This window comes from Myotis yumanensis, unplaced genomic scaffold (genome assembly GCF_028538775.1).
Source record: "Myotis yumanensis isolate MYYU_CA2020_CCGP unplaced genomic scaffold, mMyoYum1.0.hap1 SCAF_3, whole genome shotgun sequence".
Taxonomy (NCBI): domain Eukaryota; kingdom Metazoa; phylum Chordata; class Mammalia; order Chiroptera; family Vespertilionidae; genus Myotis; species Myotis yumanensis.
Genome location: NW_027223754.1, coordinates 8,870,264 through 8,890,561, shown reverse-complemented (window position 1 = coordinate 8,890,561; position 20,298 = coordinate 8,870,264). Strand labels below are relative to the sequence as shown.

The 20,298-nt window shown below is 39.5% G+C and overlaps 1 protein-coding gene across 15 annotated transcripts in view; it reads left to right on the top strand.

The window, feature by feature from the left end:
• The first annotated feature begins 12,020 nt into the window (after positions 1 to 12,020).
• The window catches only part of SORBS2 (sorbin and SH3 domain containing 2), a 200,439-nt gene continuing 192,161 nt past the window's right edge, over positions 12,021 to 20,298 (top strand). For all 15 annotated transcript variants that reach the window (XM_070408216.1, XM_070408222.1, XM_070408214.1 and 12 more), the window contains exon 1: positions 12,021 to 12,554. The gene's annotated coding sequence lies outside the window, so the exon portion shown is untranslated. The remainder of the gene's footprint in view (positions 12,555 to 20,298) is intronic.

Here is a 20,298-nt window from a genome sequence, read left to right as displayed (position 1 = left end):
ATTCCAAAAGCAATGTATTTACATCAGGTCTACGGAGCACAACACATTTTTCCTCAGCTCCTCATCCCCACTTCAACATCCTTCATCAATCTCTTCAGCTGCTTCACACCTTCCCTTGTGTGGTCCAACACCCTGAACACAACATGAAACCTGGTTTAGGTTCCTCTGCAACTGCAGATATTGAAACCCTTTGGTTCAGAGCAATCTTCAGTGATGAACCAAGGTTGTCGGATACTTATGAAAGGAAAAGTATTATTGCATTTCTGGTTATGCAGATGGCAATGCCCAAAATGAACAAGCCAAATTTTTCTCAGCAAACATTCATTTGAAGAAACATATTTCTAATTCAATTACACATGAGCATATAAGAGTGGCCAATATTTTTTTTAGCCAATATTTACATTTGATGCTAAGTACATTTGTGTGGACTCTAAAATGCCCATCATTTTAGAATAGTTTTCTCTCATCTGCTTAATGGCAATTGTATGAGAAGACTACATCCAATTCCTATTCTAAATCAAGGGATATAAGGTATCTGTTATAAATCAGGATCCAGCTTCACTCTGTTGGTTTTGTAAATAAAGCTCATGATTACGGTGACTAGTCCGTGGCAGCTAAAGAGAGGGAAAATGGGAAATATAATGCAGGAATCCTGCTTCAATGAAAATTATTGTAAATTGAATTTGACAGTATCTGATGGATTATATTATTCTAGTCACAGACAAACAATGATGTAAAGAGTAATATGAAGCAGAATGTGTTACTGCCTCACAGACTCAAAAGCAATAAATCTTCCTCCAATGTGACACAATCATTTTATAATCATTTCTCTCGATCTTTCTCTTTCCTTAAATTGTCCATGTTGTTCTGTTCAGTATTTTCGTGTGTGTGTGTGTGTGTGTCATGCATGCGTGTGTGTCATTTGTGTGTGTGTGTGTGTGTGTGTGTGTGTGTGTGTGTTCAATCACTTTAATAGTACTGAAACATCCTGAAACAAAATTAGGGTCCACCAAGATCTCATAGTTGGAATGAGAGACAAAATTCACTTTGACTCTGATCTATGTAGAGTCCTACAGTAGCATTCAAGAAAGGCCAGCTGCATTTGTACAAGACAAGTGACTTTAAAACTGAGCTGTTTATCAACCATAGCACAACAGAGAGTGTAGAGTCTAGCATTTTAATATCCGTCCACGTGAACAGAGGCTGAGGAACAAGAATGAAGATACTTGTTCCATCCTTCTTTGCGGGGATAAAAAAAAAAAATTGGAGCAATCTTCGCAGTTTAAGAGAAAAAAAAAGAACACATTCAAAAGACAGGTGTTTTTTAAATGTCACAAATTGGGGATAAGTTTTGGGAACTAAGCACAGTGAGTTCAGCAAGAGTATGTGTATGGCACCTACGGAGGCCAGATTAAACCTCTTCTACTGTCCGATAGCACAGCAATGGGACCAATGGTAAAAACTGGGAAAGCAGATTCCTTTCACACAAGGAGAAGTCCTTGACAAGAGAATGCGCTGCTTGGGAACGTAGTGATCCCTCATCTCTAGAGCTGGTCCATCCAGTAAACGCTGGATAGTGTTGGTCAGGATTCCTCAGGAGAGCTCAACCACAAAGTAGCACTTATATCAACTGCCCTGCAAAGTCCCCCTCTCACCCCGAGAATCTATCATCCAATGAACGAAATGGAAGATGAAAGGCAATCGATGTGGAGATGAGGTAGTTGATTGGAATTGATCTCCTATGCTAATGTGTCTGCTTCCTGGGCCACATAGATCTGATCTTGCCAAGACTTGAGTGGCCCCTGGTTCCATGCCTTCCTAAGATGCTCTTGAGGTTCAGCTATATTTTGGTGCTGAGCTCCTATCGTGCAGCTCTCTCTTCTTCTCTTTTGTTGTGTCACAGAAGAGAAATGAAATGATTGTGCCTCTTCTTGAAGCCCTTCCACGCCCCAGATGAAGGTGGTAATTTTACATCTCGCCTTCAGGACCAAGGTGCTCACCCACCCAGCCCCTAGGAGTATGCACTACCGAAGGCTCACAACTGAGTCTCTCTCCAAGAATGTCTTCACCCACAATGATACCTCTTCCATGTAGGTTGCCTGCATGCAATGAGTGGATGCAGGAATACAAAGACTCAATCTTCATTTGGGAGAACTTGAAAGTGTTGTCTCAGCACCATAGCTTCTGTATCCTCTACCAGAATTCACCCTCTCTCTTTGTCCAGTTTTCCCAGCCTCACTCTCTTACAGATATTATAACCAAGGGCACTCCCAGTAAACTACTTCAGTAAATCCCCTTTTTGTCATGTTTCAAGAGAATGAACCTAATACTGTAGCAATAATAATGATGATCACAATAATGACAATGATGGTGACAATGATGACAGTTTGGGGGAGGAAGCTAGTGGTAGCAGTGCAGAACGAAAACAAACTGCATTTCATTTGCATTGTCCTTTATACTAGCTATTAAAAAAATCATTTGATCCTCATCATAACTTGTGAGTGGGAAGGGGCCCAAATAATTTCCAATCTACAAAGCAAGGAACTGAGAAACACGATCAGTGAAAGGCTCATGATTACAAACTAGAGATAAATTTTGTAGTAAATCTTGTCTTCTGGTTCTCATTTTAATGTCATTTCACCTAATTATAGTGCCAGGCGCTTCACAAAATGCAGAAAAATACTTGTTGGATAAATTAGTATAATTTTATTACTTCTTTATCCCTGTTTTTCTCCTGCTGATTCTGCAAATTGGGGATTGGGGTGAAATAATATGTTAATGCTCCTGATTTTGAAAACTAACCATAATTTCAAATATTCTGAATTAGTTTTCAATAAATATGCTTATACTCACCAGCTGACATGACCAACTTCTGTTTGGAAATCAGGACTTGTGTATGAATAATGTACAGGGCACAGAAAAAGAAAATATTCCAAAGAATAGCACTCAAGAAAGATTTCCATGACATGCTGACACACTGCTGTGGTCCTGGATTTCTGTTTACCATGGACTGGTGTAACTTGAATAACAGGTATTAATGGTCAAGGTGTGCACATACCTTAGCTTGGTGCGTGTACCCGATGGATCACTCTGGGTAAAAAATATATCCACCGCGTCCTAGATGTAAAGAAAACTTTAGAGAACAATCCCCTCTCCCCCAGTTCTGGAAGAGCATATGAGCTCCAAGAAATGTTTGTTATTATATAAATGCGTAGATGAGGCCAATGAATTTAAAAGAATTTGAGTCCACTTTGATGAGGTGTCACTGATGAAAATATTGCTAGCTATAATTTTGCTCCCCTTCTTTGATTTTGCTCCAATGAAGTTCCTGTTTGGCTTGTTGGCCATGGACTGTAATGCTTTCAAGTTAAGCTCCTTTAATTAACTGCAGAAAGACTCCCTGTGGTGACCTGGGATACCTCACTTGATAGGAGTTTTAGGTGAAGATATTCTATAGCAGAGAGAAGAAATCTTGAATGAGCTAGGTCATTGCAACTGAGAGAAAATCAAAACCATTATTCTTCCTTCACAGTGACTTACACCCAGTGTGAAGAACAGCTGGACGCAGAAACTGTTTCATTCATTTCAGGAGCAACTCGGTAGTTTGAATGTCAAGTGATAACTATTGCTGGTAAAATAATCTAGCTTCTAAATTCTGATAGTGCTTTCTCCCTGTCTGCAGGCCTGTGAAAAATGTGACATTTCATTCTAAGATGCAGAAACTATAATAGCTTGATCAAAATGATTTATCCATGATAAGTGGCAAAACAATACTGGAAACATCACCATTCCTTTACAGTTGACTTTCATTTATCCCATCCAAACAGAGCCAATAGTCTCTACAGCTGCAGGCAATGAATTAAAGCAGTGCTCAGGTCAGAAACCAAGTACAGTAGAAATATCTGTGATTCTCTGCTTCAGCCACATTTAACTCCTTGGGCTCCCCAAAGTTTCAATTGGCTTCCCTGTCTCTGCGTGGAAATCCTGTCCCTGATTTCCTAGACTGGTGATTCCCTCCTCATCTTTTTCTTCTCCCATCACTCCCTGGGTAGAAATGCACTAAACAGCAAACCGCATTGAAACATAACTACTTATTCACTTGTATTTCCCCCCACCCAGAATGTGAGCTGTAATTTCGTCATCTGACACCGGATGAGGTTGTACAGGTTAAAGGAATGTGTGTTGGACTGAATTGAGGGACAGCTGTGGAATAAGATACAATTCAACTGCGACTTCCCCAGCCTGTTCATTCATTCATTTGTTCATTCACCATATCTGACTATGTATGCCAGGCTCCATGCTGAGCAATGGAAATCAGGTGAAAATGAAACAAATGATTCCTGCTCTCAGAAAGTTGATAATATAGCAGGACACAGAGAGCTTAAATAAACATGTGCACATCTATAATAATAAAAGCATAATATGCTAATTAGACCAGACGTCCTTCCTGGATGACCTTCCGGACGAAGCCAGGGCTGTGAGAGAAGCCCGGGTCCTGGGTGCTTGCTAGCAGCCGCAAAGAAGCCTGGGTCCCAGGTGCCAGAGGGAAGACGGTGCTGGCAGCCAGGGGAAGGAAGGCCTACTCTTGCACAAATTTCATGCATCGGGCCTCTAGTGTAACTATAACTATACGGTGTCTATATTGCCTGTAACTGTGCAGCCCTAGGCCCTGTCGGTCAGTAGTGTCCCTCCCAATGTCCAGCTGTAGAAGCCTTGAAGGAGACTCATTCCTCAAAGGGCCCCTCTGACGTGAATCATGACTGAGGACCCCTGGCTGACACCTGGCAGAGGCAGCTCATGGCCTCTCCACTGGCATGCTCCATTTCTTCCTCAATAATGGAATGCTGATATACCTGGGGCCACAGTGTGCCCAACTGAAAGATGGCATTTTTGAGCCTTACTTGTAGCTAGGACTAGGCAATGGGATATCAGCAGAAGTTCTCCTTACAAGAGGCCAACTCATAGCATTATATGTCAATTATATCCCAAGTAAAATAAAAAGAGGCCAACCCAAGTGGAAAATATGCCCTTTGCCTCCTTCCCTTTTTCTTGCCTGGAAAACAGTCATGATGGCTGGAGTACAGTAGCCATTCTGTACCATGAGGATGCCTTGAGAATAGAAGCCATTTTCTAAAGATGACAGAACAGAGAGAAGGAGCTGCAATGATGTCCATGGGGCCAGTTGTTACCACCCCTGAACTCCTTGCCTTTCACTTCCTACAGTGAGAGAAGGACCTGCCTCTGTCTTGTTTCAGCATTGTGATCTGGGTTGTATCAGATATGCAGCTGACCCTAGTCCTAATAGATAAATATGGCGATAAGACTATTTCTCATGTTTTACCAAAAATTGAAAAATAACTTGAGTTTTAATAATTGTTGAGTTTAAACCTTGTTCATATATTATTTTATTTGATCCTCATTAAAAAAAAGAAAACTTAGGAAATCAGGGGATAAAATTCACCCAGTTTATGAAAGAAAATCCGAGGCTCCTCACCTATCTTAGGCTTGGCTTATGTTATTCCCTGGGTTAATAGACATTTTTCTATGTCCTTCCCTCATCGAGTGCTTCATACCCTTCAAGGTACAGTTGAGGTATCAGATCTTAGAAGAGTCTTCTTTATCCACCCTCATGCCTGTAGTAAATTGATTGTGATTTTTTCTCCTGCTAATTTAAACCCACAGGACTGTTTACAAAGCCCCCCTTCTTTCTTTGATGTAGAAAACAACCAAAAGCACATTCTCCCTGGTTATTAGTTCAAGGTAGCTAGCCAGCAATCAGGACCCCTGAGTCTTACTTTTGAAAGCATGGGGAATGAATTCAGATTTTGCGAGACTTGGTGAAATAATTACCATCCTGGCTTATGGTCTTAACATGATAAAATGGAGCTCTCATCCAGGATCCCACAGGACACATCATTTGTTTTCCTTAGGTGTGTGTACTATCACTGGCGGGCCGTTAACTGAGCATCTTCTATGTCCAGAGCATGTTATTCTTGGTTTACGGTTCTTCCACCATTTTTCCCACTTGGTATCAGATAATTGGATTCTAAATCATGTACCAAATTATATATTATGTAGACCTTATTATATGATATGTTCATTTGGGTGAATAAATCTCACTGAACAATTCTAGCCGAAGTGCTTCTCATGGGAAAAAGCTGACCCTTCTCATTTTTCATTTTCTGAGATTCACGCATTTGGCTGCTGAGGGCTTTGGCTTCTGCCCCTTCAGAGTTCGCAGAGGCTGCCAAGTTTCACCCTGTGCCCCATGACTTGCTCCATGGCTCAGGTGAAACCAGCAGCATTTGTTTGAAAACGCTTCTTGCCAGCTGTTGTTTGCGGAGGCTGCTGTGTTTCGTTACTAATTCAACAAGGTGGTGACGGCAGCACCCCAAGGTCTCCCTGTGCAGTGGGGTGTTTGTGGCAGGGCGCCTGCAGGCACCTGGGCTCACTCGGTCCAGAGGAAACAATGGTGAGTGGGAAAGGTCACTGGAGATACACTCTGTTAATTTGGTCAGAGTGCCTCTCAGAGAACAAAGCACGTGGCCCCTCACAGGAGAGTGAAAGCAACCAGCCCCCTCTCTCCAGGTCGCTTTTGAAGGTTATCATCATCATGTAGTACAAATAGTCAAATTCCTTGGGAGCAAGTGTGGCTTTTTCTCTATCGCTCGTGGAACCCCTCACACTGTGGGCTTAACACAAGCCAAGTGTGTGTTCCTTAAACAGAGGGTGAGCGAGATGTAGCTGTGTTTCGTGTTGCTGGGAGGGTGGGGGGAGGTTGCTTGTAGGGTCCTTTGTTGTTGTTGTTGTTGTTACTGATTAACACTATAATTTTGCCCCATGTGGAAGGGACACATATTCATGCACATTTTAAGATAACGGTGTTCTTGTAAGCTGCTGCAATTGTAGGCATTTGCAAGCCCAGAGCTTGGTAAATCTGAAATATTTAAAACGATGTTGTTGCTATTAGCCAGTCAAGACCAAGATCTCTGGTTAGGCCTGGCCATATCTTTCTCCTGTGCTTCCCGCCACATTTCTCATGTTCCACCGAATCCAGAGGGAATGCAGAACTTCTCGTGGTTTCTAGTAACTGCTAACTGAATTTTCTTCTATGGCGCACATATGGTATTCTTGTGTTAGTAGATTTCACTGTATACTCAGAATTTAAACATAGGTTTATGTTGCTGATATTCATATTCCTACCATTTGTCCTCTAGTAAGGTGTTATTCTTCTGTAATCATTTGTCATTTTTAATTCATTCGATAACTGGATTTCCAAAAGCCTTCACTCTGGTGGGTTTGTTTTGGTTTCAGGTCCCTCTGATTTATCAAGGTCATTCTGGATACTTATCAAGGACAAATTTCCTCAGAGGATATGCTCTACTGAGATACTCCAGTCCTCTTTCTAATCCTGTCCAAGGCAGTGGTCCCTCTTCCCGTCTTGGTCCCATTTGACAGCATATTGTTTGTGTCATTGCTCACGTGACTAATTACTATGGATTTAGGGATAGCCTTTGGTGTAGTCTGTTGGTTATTAGGAATTAGAAAATTCAGTCTAATCTTTATCACAGTCTGTGCTACCCTATTTAACAAACCATGCTCCAAGTCTATCCTTCAAGTTGTACAAAGAGCTTCTTTGTTGCACCAGGGACCGGATCCCTTTGCAGGGTGTCACCCAGCTATGGAGGCTAAAGGGAAAGGTGTGATGCAGGAGGGTGAGCTCCAGTCAACAATGATCTTGTTGAACTTTTACAGCAGTGAGGGAAGCAGATTAAGAAGGAGTTCAACATGGGACCCAAGGGATAAGTCGCTTAATCTCAGGATACAGAGAAGCAGTAAATGTAGGGAAGTAACTAACTTCTTTCAATAAAGTGCAAAATGTTTCCAGTACTCTCTACCAAAGTAGACTCATACTAACGTTAGAAATAACGGCAATACTAATCACCTTAATTCATCCATAACTTATCAACTTAAGTTTTAACTTTAATAAACGGGCCCTCATTGAGTAATCTTATCAGAAATCTGTTCTTATTTTCATTTTATTTCAGTTTTTATTTCATCTTGAAAATAAAAAATTTCAAACTTACAGTAAAGTGGAAAGAATAATAAAATAAACTGAAATATCCTTCACCAAAGATTCACCAGATGTTAAGCATTTTGCCACATTTTTGCTAGCCCTTGCTAGATAGGCAGACGATAGGTCAATATAGAGATAGATCTATTGTTATGAGCTAAATTATACCATACACACAAAAATACATTCACACACAATACAAATATATTATTATCTATTATTCTTTTTCCTGAGCCATAGTCATTGACACTTTAACATGTTTCCTTAATAATAAAGACACACACTTTTTGAATATATATATATACATATATATATATATATATTATTGATTTCAGAGAGAAAGGGAGAGGAACAGAGATAGAAACACCATTGATGAGAAAGAATCATTGATCAGCTGCCTCCTGCACACCCTCTATTGGGCATTGAGCCCACAACCCAGGCATGTGCCCTGACTAGGAATCAAACCATTCATAGGTCAAAACTCAACCATTGAGCCACACCAGGCAGACAACACTACAATATAACTATCAAATTATGGGAATTTAAAATGCAAAGAACACCATTATCTAACATATAGTCCTTATTCAAATTCACCAACTGTCCCAATTATGCACTTTCTGGCATCTTTTTCCTGAGTCAGTATCCAACCCAGCATCACACATTACGTTCAGTTGGTCTCTATCTCCTTTTATCAGTATTAGTTCCTCAGTCTTTCTATTTTTTTCATGCTGTTTGCTATGTTAAACATGAAATTAATATTCATTTTGCAAGACACTTTTGCTAACAACATTTTTGTGATGTCATTTATATGACTTTAGGTTTTAATTTAGAAAATCATTCTTCATAGTGTTAGCCTGTATTCTCATACTGAAAAAAATTTTCTGAATGGTGATATTCATCCACATTCTGCATAAAAAAATCAAAACATTTAGCAGTGTGAATTATTGGTTTCTCTTTATATGTCAGTGTATCTTTTATTAACTTTTAATCCTGTAACAATTTAATTATACCTTTTAAATATATAAAATTTTTGAAAATACCTTTTCATTTTAAAATTCCACACTAAGACAGCAGTATCAATAGAGAAAACAGGCAAAGAGCTATGAACAGGAAATTTATAGAAATGATAACCCAAAAGACCATTGAACATGAAGGGATGTTCAAGTTCTCCAGTAATTAGAGACGTGCGAATTAAGACAATACTGAGCTACTACTTTGCCCCTTTGTATTGTATTGGCCAAAATTTGAAAACCATATGATGCCAAGTGTCCCTCCATAGCTGATTGGACCAAGGACAGGGACCTGACATAGGGCAGTCGAGGATCAAAGCTGCTGGTATTCTATGAGGTGTCTCATCTGGCCCAGAAAGATGAGTTGGAAAAACCATATTCATTTCTTTGGAATCTGTATTTAGCAATTTCTTTTCTAACTTAACAAGTTAGGAGGGAGAATAAAAGAGACAGGAGATGGGCAGAGCCACAGACCATCGCAAATTGGCTGTGGCCGCCAGAATCACAAGGAGAGGACGTGGGGAGGCGAAGAAGCCATGGAGCATGGGAGTAGCAGAGCCTCTCACAGAGTGATGTGTAACCATTAACAGAGAAGCCGTGAGGGACACTGTGGGAGCAAAGTGATCCACCTCAGTTCCTAGTCTTGGCAGCTTCAGTGTTTTCTATTTTTTTGTGTGTTGGGGGGAGGGGTAACAGGGGAAGACTGGCAGTTAGTGGTGTAAATAAAAGAAGAAGGCCTTCAAAATCCCAAAGATTCTTATACCTAGCCAAGCAATCAATCAAGTATGAGGGTACAATAAAGACATGTTCAGATATTCAAGGAAAAGAAAAGCCACCAGAAAGCACAAAATGAACTTAGGATGCTTCTTAATAACTTTTTGAACATGCCAACCTTTCATCAAAATCTCTGAAGTCATTTGAAGTTAGAATATCAAAAAATAGAAAAAGTGAACCAAAACACAGACTTCACACTCTCCAGTCCTCCAGCACCTGTTCAGACAGTGTTGAAGGTTCTCATTCAAAATGTATTGAGACATTCAAAGATTCCAAGCATGGAAGACAAACAAGGCTTGGGCCAGGTTGGCTTTTGGAGAGTTGACAGAGCAGCATGGAGGCCGACATGAAAGGAAAATGGCTAATAAGTCAACAGGGCATGATAAGGGCTGTAACAGACAGGTAGGTCCAGGTACCATGGCAGCACAGAGAGGCCGCTGCACACTCCGCCTGGGGGTGCCATTAGTGAGGTGGTCTATTTGAGCACAGTGTTGAGAGATCAAGTAGGAGCCAGACTGGGATGGAGGTCAAAGGTCCTGGGTGGATTGGGTCTGGTTGGGAAGCTTTTAGCTAGAAGGAACATCTGCAAGGCAAGGAAGCAAGAATTAGGATGTACTCAACATCGCTGAAACATGGGAAGTGAAGAATCTTACCTAATAATAGACAAGTATGTAAATTGACCATCCCTCCACTATGCTCACCAGCCAATCAGGAGAGTATGCAAATTAACCCAACAAAGATGGCAGTTAATTTGCATACATAGGTGCAAAGCAGCGGATCGAAGACTGAAGGCTCTGGCTGGAGCGAAGGCCTGGGTCCTGGGTGCCAGAGGAGAACCGGTGCTGGCAGCCAGGGGAAGGGAAGGCCTATTGCACAAATCTCTTCATGCAACGGGCCTCTAGTAGAATATAAGGCTGGAGTCAAGGGGCAAGTTCAAGGATAACAAACTCAAAATAGCGAAAGGGAAGAGGACTTCAATGAGAACAGGCAAGTAAGACAGTGGGAAGTGGTGAGGAAGGGTTGGAGATGGAAGGGAAATGGGATGCTGAGACCGGCACCCTCAGGTTTCCTCTGCTGACTGACGTCGGGGAATTACTACCTAAGGCAGGAGTGCTGACTCAGGGAGGGAAATGCGATACTTAACAAAAATACCCAATCAGTGATTTCTAGCAAACGAAGCATCTATGTCAACAAATCCTAAGAGTTAACACAACTATTCCAGACAGGTTGCTAGAAACAAAAATAAATGGGACAGTGTCTTGGAAATATGTCAAAGAGAATATGACTGGTGACAGAGTGTGAAAGAAAAAATTGGGGAAAGTTTAAATGGTTAACCATGTTAATCATGGGAAATTCCCCGAAGGGATAACGTTTTAAGGACGGGTGAGATGTGATCCATCTCACTGGGGAAGTAAAACTATTCCTGTCTTAGAGGTTAGGTTTAAAGCAAAGGGCTTTTAATTTGGTTTGGATTTTTTTTAAGTATTCTTAAATTACAATCGAGTGAAAGAATCATCTTCTGCAATAGGAATTTTTAAAATCCTATTTTAAATAGTGAAGTGCAATGTGTGTTAAAATAATTAGATGGATGGAATCCATAGGTAACATCTTATTAACATATTCTCTATCTCATTTGGTTATTATGTTGGCTGCATATAACAAGTCACAGGGCTTTGTTTTCAGTAAGTGACTAAAAGATTATCATTTAAAAACAAAACTATAACTGCTCACATTTGTCAGCCTCCTTTTGGCTCCTTCTAGGACGTGAAGGTGGTACCTGTTTTGACAGTGGCTCCAGTTTGTGTCTCCACAGTGATGTGCATGTTATTAACCTGATTAGACCCAAATCCTTCTATTGAGAAGGGCTCCCCTGTCTCAGTTCCACATGGAGCACTGGCTCCTGTAACCTAAGCTCCTCGTGAACGCTGAAAACTTGTACTATCTGTGAAACAGTTAGCAAGACAGCGGAAGCCACCCTCCTCAAGAAGATGATGAGCTTGATGAAAAGAAATTCACAAGCTGCCTCCCGGCGCTGCACATGACCAGCCATGCCTGCTGGCTCCGCTGTCTGTTGGTTGTTGCTATGACTACGCAAAGCCGGTGGAACCCAATGAGCTGCCTGCAGCAGGACTGAGAGGACCAGCCATTTTACTTATGGGAAACAGTGTGGCATATTCTGCTGAGCGTTCCTCTGGAAGGAGCATTTTTTAAAAAAATCTATTCAGAGGAGAGAGGAGTGATGGGCATGTTAGGATACAATGATCAGAGCCCAGCGCGCCTGCAAGCTGCCGTTGGGACGGGCTGGTGACTGCCGCTCCTATTAGCTGATCTGAGACACTGGAATGCAGTGAGATAATGCTGCATATCTGCTATCAGACGGCAGAAAAGGGTTTTGTCTCGGAAAGGCAAGCCTGCCCTGCAATCGTATCTCAGCAGCTCTCTAGCTGCTCAGCCTGAAAACTAGTGACCCTGAAGGAGGGCGTTACCGCCTGCGAGCAGGGTCCTGTGCGGCTGGGCTGCGAGCGGCGGGTCTGCAGAGCAGGTGTGTGCTCGATGGGCACTGGACTGGAACCCAGGCGGCCGCTCTCAGGTTTACCTGCTTCCTGTTAACAGATTGTTGGCTCCGAGAGCAGCTGCCTGCCCGCTGAGGTCGCGGCTGAGCAGGAGGTCCCCGCGTGTCCACTGGACTGACAGAGGTAAGCTTTTTGCTTTTCTTAAAGCATAGCTTTATCAATAACTTGGAGCAAAACTTAACCTGAAACATTTATATACATTGCTGTTGTCTGATTTGCCATGGAAGTATACACACACTCATTCACATACACTCACACACACACACACACACATGCTTCCACAAAATAATGTCCGAGACACAGACTTGTTTCAGTGAGTTTAGCTTCTAGAAATCGGATGATAAAGCAAACAAACAAAGGAAAACATTACTAATGTGCCTTGGGACGTGAGATAAATATTTACTATTTTAACAAACCATACTGGCTTGTCATTCTAGATAGTCTTATAACCAACAACCTTTCTCTCTCACAAACAATGGATTCTTTCATGAACTGCACTTTGACATCTATTAAAAGAATTACGTGGAAAATCAGAGGCTTGAAAATTTGAAGCATTTGTTTTTAAGCCTCAGCATTGATGAGTTTTCACTCTGAACACACCTACTTATACTACCAACTTAAGGAATTCTATTCCGCAGGCAGATCCTAAGAGCCAGTGGATGTTGTACTTGCTTGCTCTGAACGGAGCCTCGGTGTGCTGTCTGGTTTGGTTGGGGGGTGGCTGTAAAGCAAATAGTGTAAGTGCTGGAAGCAGCTCACACGTCCTTTCCCAGTATCATGCACGCCGCACTAGCCCAGAGCACAACACCCCCATTGTGCACCTCGGCTCAGAAGCCAAGGAAAGAAAGGAAGTGAAATCTGCACATTGAATGCAAGCACAGCTACTTGTATGTGCTGGTCAAACTTCTTTTACGGCACAGGTTCTTCTCACAAGCAGATAGGTTTCAGAGATAGAGAGTGAAACCAAGACACCACACACCTCCTGCAAAGGTCGGGCGCTAATGTTTGCGGTGGATGTTTGCTGTCAATCGCTACATGATAATAGCACAGACTTTGAACTGCAGTAGGAATTGCCCCTTAGTGCGTGTTTCTTTGATTTATGGTCTCCTAAGAACAAAGCTGTTACTGTGGATTGAAATTGGTCAGTCACATCGAAATCCTTGCTAAGGATGTGACCAAATAATGATGAATTATGTTTCAGCAGCATTTCAGCTTTACTGAAATCAATTCTATTGTTGGTCTACCAGGACTGTCAAATCATTTACATTGCTATTGAAAACGTATAAGGAAAACTGTTTTGTTGAAAACTTTGAATCAAAACCTCTGCTAAAGATTAAATCTACCACAAAATGTCAAATAAATAGTATATATAGTAAATCCTAGACTTAATTCTAAGAAATATTTTTATTTGCTTCCTTTTTTCCAAAATATGAGTGACATGGGAGGCACTTTTAATTTTAAGTATAATAATACAATTTTCATTGCTACATCTGAGCACACATCACCTATTTCACAAGTATGTCAATATACCCCAAGGTAAGAGAATTATAAAGTGTAGTCACCAATATTCTGCTCTCAATGTCACCAATATTCAGGATATAAAAACACAGATCTTAGTGTAGAGGATCAAATCCAAACATTTAACAATGAGAACAAATAAGAATATGCCTCTTGGTGTGTGAGAGACAGTGTATGGGATAAAATGGTGAGGTGATGGCATCCTTCTTCACTTACGTTTAACTTAAAATGAACAGACTTAGTTTTGAGTCAAATTCTATAAATAAAAGTAGCCAAAAGAATGGTTCTTTATAGCAGAATGAAAGGTAGTAAGACTTTCTCTTCAGCTGAATTCCCTTCAGAGCTTTGCACTGCAAAAGGAGTTCTCAGACTTAACACAGTGCAAAGACCTGCAGCAAGAAAATGATTTTGTACTCGTCTTTCTCAGGGAGTTTTAGAAGAACTAGGTGAGGAAATACTTAAGACACATCTGCCTAGCGTGACACACAAACTTTATACCTGTGTTATTTTTCTACATTAGTAACCTTTTAAAGTGATATGCTATGAAAGATGAGCATTTTAAGTTCACTTATGTCACAGTATATCAACATAGTTACTAATTCCACAACTTTGAGAATCAGATGCAGAGATATAATCCCTAAATTTCATGACTTTGCACTTTGGCTTTTATCTATTTATATAGCCTTATAAATGCCACTTTCCAACTCACCTGCTAGCAGTGTCAGCTACTATGTAATTTCCCAAACATACTATAGCAAACTTTTGCAAAGCCACCTACAGACTTTTTTTCTAACGCTCCTCCCCATGCTTTGTAATCCAGTGAGACTTTCTCTCCGGACTCTTCCTCGCCTTCCCCTTCGGCCACTTCAGACTCTTCTGTCTACAGTCTGTCTGCTGCACCATAGTGCACGTGTCTGCTCATGGCTTCCAGATTCTCCTCATCTTGTATGTGCTTTGTCCAGTGTCCAGAACTTGGCATTCAGACGTGTGCTGGTAACCTCGGCCTTCACTACTGTCTGATTGGTTACTGTAAATATAGGCTCAATCTTGAAATAGAAGCCCTATTATCTATTATACTGCCTTTTATCAGATAAAACTCAAAACATTTAAAAAACAGCAATGAGGCTTTCATTTTCCTGATATGAAAATATGACTTCAGGGTCACAGTTTGAAAAAACAATGCTATAAATGCTCCATTATATAGCAGAATTTTCTGAGGGAAAATTTTGCAATGTGTAAGTTTTTAACAAAACAAGTTGAGAGCTTGAGTATCTAGAAGATGCTGTTTGTTTGCTTGCTTGTTTGTTTAATTTACAGCTATTATAAAATTTGCAGGGGAAAATAAATATACTAAGTTATCCCTGTTGGAAATCTGCTCTAAAATCAGACCATTAAAATGAATGTTGAATTGATGATAATGAATAGCTGATTGTAACTGAGATACTTATGGAATTGTCTTTCATAGTGAAGCCAGAAGAATATCAAACTCATGAACTGGAAAGAGACCAAGTACTGAAATAAAGCCTACACTCACAGAATTTCTTTTCATTTTCCCACATAAACCTGAAAGGTTATTGGTCATCACTGGTTCCATTATCCTTCCCTGTAGTATCTGAGTTCCTGGGAGTAACTCTCCTGATACAGACATGCTTTTAGTTACAGAGACTTCCATCCTTTCTCTATACGATGGCATGCCTATTATATTTTTTAAATAAGCTTCAATTTCTATAGCTTTTTATAGAAAAATTTCCATAATGCTATAATAAAAAATAAGAATGGATCAGGAATTTTTAAATGTAATAAATATATAATGCCTTGTCTCTAAGACAAACCATGTAGAAAACAAAAGTTGTAATTAATATTGTATGTATTCTTATACATAAAATAGCAAAGGTTAAGAAGTTAAAATGTCCAAATATTTAGAATTAAAAAGCAAATATTTAGGAAATCACTTAAATTCTTTCACATTATATTCCATCATTAACTTGTATAAAAAAATAATATAAATATCAACTCTTAATTAGCATACTATCCTTGAAATGTTTATTTTGGCTACCTTCCAGCTGATTTTAATATACAGCATGCTAATTAAATAATAACTAAAGTTGAAATTGGTTCTGTTCATCTTAAAGACAAGTCATATTTAATCAATTAATCAATTATTTTAAATTGTATGTAGTAATTAGATTTTAAACATTGTTTTATAGTATTTCTGCATGATTTTTAATATACCTTAAGTAAATTATAAAATTTAAAGGCCTAAATTATGTATAACTATTTTTGATATTCAAATGAAAAGAGTGTGCTCTTGATGCATTTTATAACATATGATTATTTTAGATAATTTTCTATATGTTCCTTAAACTAATAATTTAGTCAAGGATATGTCCATTAAATTCTAAATTATCACTGCAAGGAATTATGTGAATATTTTCAAAATCTTTTTACCTACATCACTTCTCAAAAAAAGTTAAGACAAATACACTTGGTTATAAGGAAACACTTCTGGAAATATCAAGTTCTAAATAGCGACGAATAAGAACTCTCAGTCCAGCTTAACCTCAGAGATGATCTGACTTGAAAAAGTGACTGAGAATCAGCAAGGGCAGGTTTTATTCTGGGTTCTGGCAACACAGCTTAGCTGTTAGAACTACACTGCACTGCACTGTCCCTAGTCTTCAAACAGAAATGTCCTATTTACCAGCTAGGAATTGTAGCCAAAAAGAGTGATTTCCTCTTCCCCATTCAGGTCAGGTACTCATAGATCCAGCATTAATTCTGCACCTTTAAAAAAAAAAACATTATTTGAGCAAAAAGTCCAGAAAGCTTTCACTTTTCCTGAATTTAACCGAGGGTCTTCAAAGAAAATTGTCTTACCTCAAAGACACTGAAATTTAACAATATTCTCATTATATTGCCTAATTTATTTTTATATCCATGTGATAATTTAAGGAAAATTTATTTTTAATAAAGAACATTATTTGAAAATTTCAATGATAATTGAGGGTTTTTTTCATTTGAACTGTTGCCTACTTTTTAAATTTTTGATTTTTTAATTTAACCTAGATATTCAATTCTCACAACTCTCCTTTGAGATGTTTTCTCATAGTTGGTGTACATTGCATATCATACTTCCTTCTAATGAATTGTACCCTCTGCTTTATGTAGGAGACTTGGTCCAATCAGTATAGAAATCATTATTTTGGGGTTCCTTTTCCTAGTAAATTTTTTCAGGAATGCTGAATGTGAGGGCAGCATACACCTCTCAGGCTCCAAACCTTCTGGTGTCTTACTCAATTCACCATCCTTTACAGATTGATACGGTTTTAAGGACCAGCCACAGGAATCCACGAAAACCATAGTACAACAGGCTTCTAACCAAGAGCTGCACCACTTACAAAAAATCCCCTGAGTGTACAAGCAGGGGATGGCATGAAGAATGGCACCTTCATGCAAATGAGACATTCTAAGGGAGAACTGGGCATGCTGGAGAAAATGTATCAGTATACACGCTTATTCTGTCCTCTAAAACGTTGGAGTCCCTGTATCTAGTTCTAGAGAAAGGAAGTTAGCTTCTTCAGAGACACGTGTTCTCTAGGAAAGTGACCACGTGTGGAGACAGCAGCCCCTTTGATAAAAAGAAACAAACTTTGGACTGTGGGAATCCCCCTCCACCCATTAACAAGTCAGCTACTTCTGCCTCCGAATAGCACTAATATCAGATCTGAATGCTTTATGAGAACATCCTACCCTTTACACTATTAATCAAATCAGTTTAAGAAAGCAACGCTTGGTTGCTTTAGAGTGAGCTATTTTATAGGTCACCAAGGCACTGTCACACCTAATGATTTCACATCTCTGAGCTAAAGTTAACAGAGGAAAAGAGATTAGATCTCAACTTCAGCTGTTCTTTGCTAACTGTGTCATCTGGGGAACCGTCTGAGCACCTTCTTAAACAAGTACAGCTAATCTGTCTGACATATAATTGCAGTATAGTGAGTCCTCTCCATGATATCCTGTGGGGATAAATGGGTTTTAAAAGAACCTGCCTCTCAACGTCTAGATTTGGAACCTTATGTAACATAGCATTCGAGTCGTGAAGATAAAGACTTCTAACCACTTAGGTGTTCTGGAACAATGTGAATGGACGTGTGCTGTTTAATACACCTCAAGCACCGGCTTGAACCAGGTTAGGTAAAAGGCGGTCACGAAGGTGGCGAGGGGCAAGAGGACGGGAAAAGTTACGGGTGGCTTGGACAGGGTGAAAGTAACAGGGCAACTCGGCTCGCTTTAGAACAGCAGCTGGAACGTTGTAGGTGCTCAGCAAACAGGTCAACATATTAATATTCAGTGTGTGTGCTGAATGAATGAAGGGCTCACAGTCATCTCCTTCCCCTGGTGGAGTACTGATACTAACACATGAGTGAAAGATGCTGCTTGAATGTAGAGATAAAATGGTAATTTACAAGTTTTCCTGTTTTGTGCTATTGTTCTTTCTAAATCATAAAACAGAGGAGAAGAAAAAGAGATGAAAACTAGAAAATGCTATTATTTAAAAAAATGAAGTATAGGTGAGAAGCACTATATTTTACCAATGATATAGAGCAGGAATATAACCAGAAGCTTAGCTATTTAGTGACTAATTCAGACACCATGAAAAATTGACTCCTACTCTCAACTTTCTTAAAGCCTCTGGTTACAGCCACATTCATCATGTACTGTGACGGGCACTATAGAGTTATATTTCCTTTTTAAATAAGCATACAACAGAAAAGTTTAAGCCTAGAGTCACAAAACTGCAGATCTTTATTTTAAGGCTTTAGGATATTGTTAAACTGAGAATTCACGACAGAAAAAAGTACCCATCTGGAAGATCTTTTCAAGTTACAAACCTTAAGAGCTGCTTACAGGGTCAATCAAAATAGCTGCTTCCGATTAAACTCAAGAAAACAACAAAAACCTGGTAACTAGGTTTCAATAAACTACCGGAAAAAATTATTCATTTTCTTCAATCCAAGAGATATTGATAATACAGATTATGTGCATTTACTCTGTGCTAGCTACTATCCAAGAGCTCTACATATATTAACTTTCAATGAAGGGTTTGGGAAATCACAAAACTTTGAAGGACATTTTAACTGGAATTTTCCAGAAGTATTCCATGTGATCTAAAATTGTTTCCCAAAGAGAGATTTAATGAACAACACATTGAGTTGCTCCTTCTTAGCGGCTCTCTTATCACTTGCACATTACATTATTTTTTTATCTCATTTTAATGAAGTTTTCCTATATATCTGATCTTTCCAGAAGCAAGTGAGCTCTTGGAGAAAGCAACAGTGTCTTCTTCCTGTTTTCACCCCTCTCATCTTGTCATGGGTACAGCCAAGAGTAAATGAGGGATGGTTAGATGGTTAACCCAAGGAGGTTGCTGTCTCAAATGTTGACAAATAAAATGCACACCAAAAAAAGAGATAGACTCAAAGTAATGTAAACAGTATGTGGTTCCATGAACCTTCATCATGAGAAAATTAAGAGAGTCCACATATCCTTCAATGTGTGTTGGTTTATTTTGTTGCATTTTTTATGTGTGTTTGGTTAGTATGCTTTTCATGTCAAACACTAAGAGAAATCCTTCTCTCAACTCATCAGACTTCCTCAACAGAGGAAATCACGGCACAACCAAAGGTGACCTGCCTCACTTTCACCACTAGGGACTTTCCCCCAGAATGGAACCTTCTGAGCAACTTCATTGTATGTTAGTTACCTCTGGCAACCAAGAAAGCTACAAATGTGTGCAAAAGCTCAGTTATCGCCTCTACCAGAAAAACGACTTTTCGCTTGTTGAAAACACATCTGTTTAGGGAAGAGGGCTTTCTTAGGTTAATAACTCAGAGGACTGGTAATATATCCTGATTTCCTTGACACTGACTTTATTTAGAAACATAACTTTTCATAGGCTATGTGGTCTGAAAGCTGATTGTATCACTGACTTATTTTCTACCAAAGATTTAATTTTGTAAGACTAGCATAACTGATTTATTTACATAACAATTAATATGACTTTTTTCTTGAATTTTAAAAAACACTTCTTTCTGATGTGCACAGAGTGTTTTAATATATTTTAAATTAAATTTTAGATTTATTGGTAACAGCGAGTTCCATCTCCCTTGTTGTAGAAATAAAAGCAACTGACAATGAAAGTCGTAAATAATCTAGTGCAGTTTGAAAATCACCTTCCTCTTGACCCAATGTCCCAAATGTCCTTTCAGTGCCTCAGACTGACAGTTCTCTGGTACAATCATTGAACTCGATCTATATGTTATTATGTGGTATGTTAACACACCCTAAT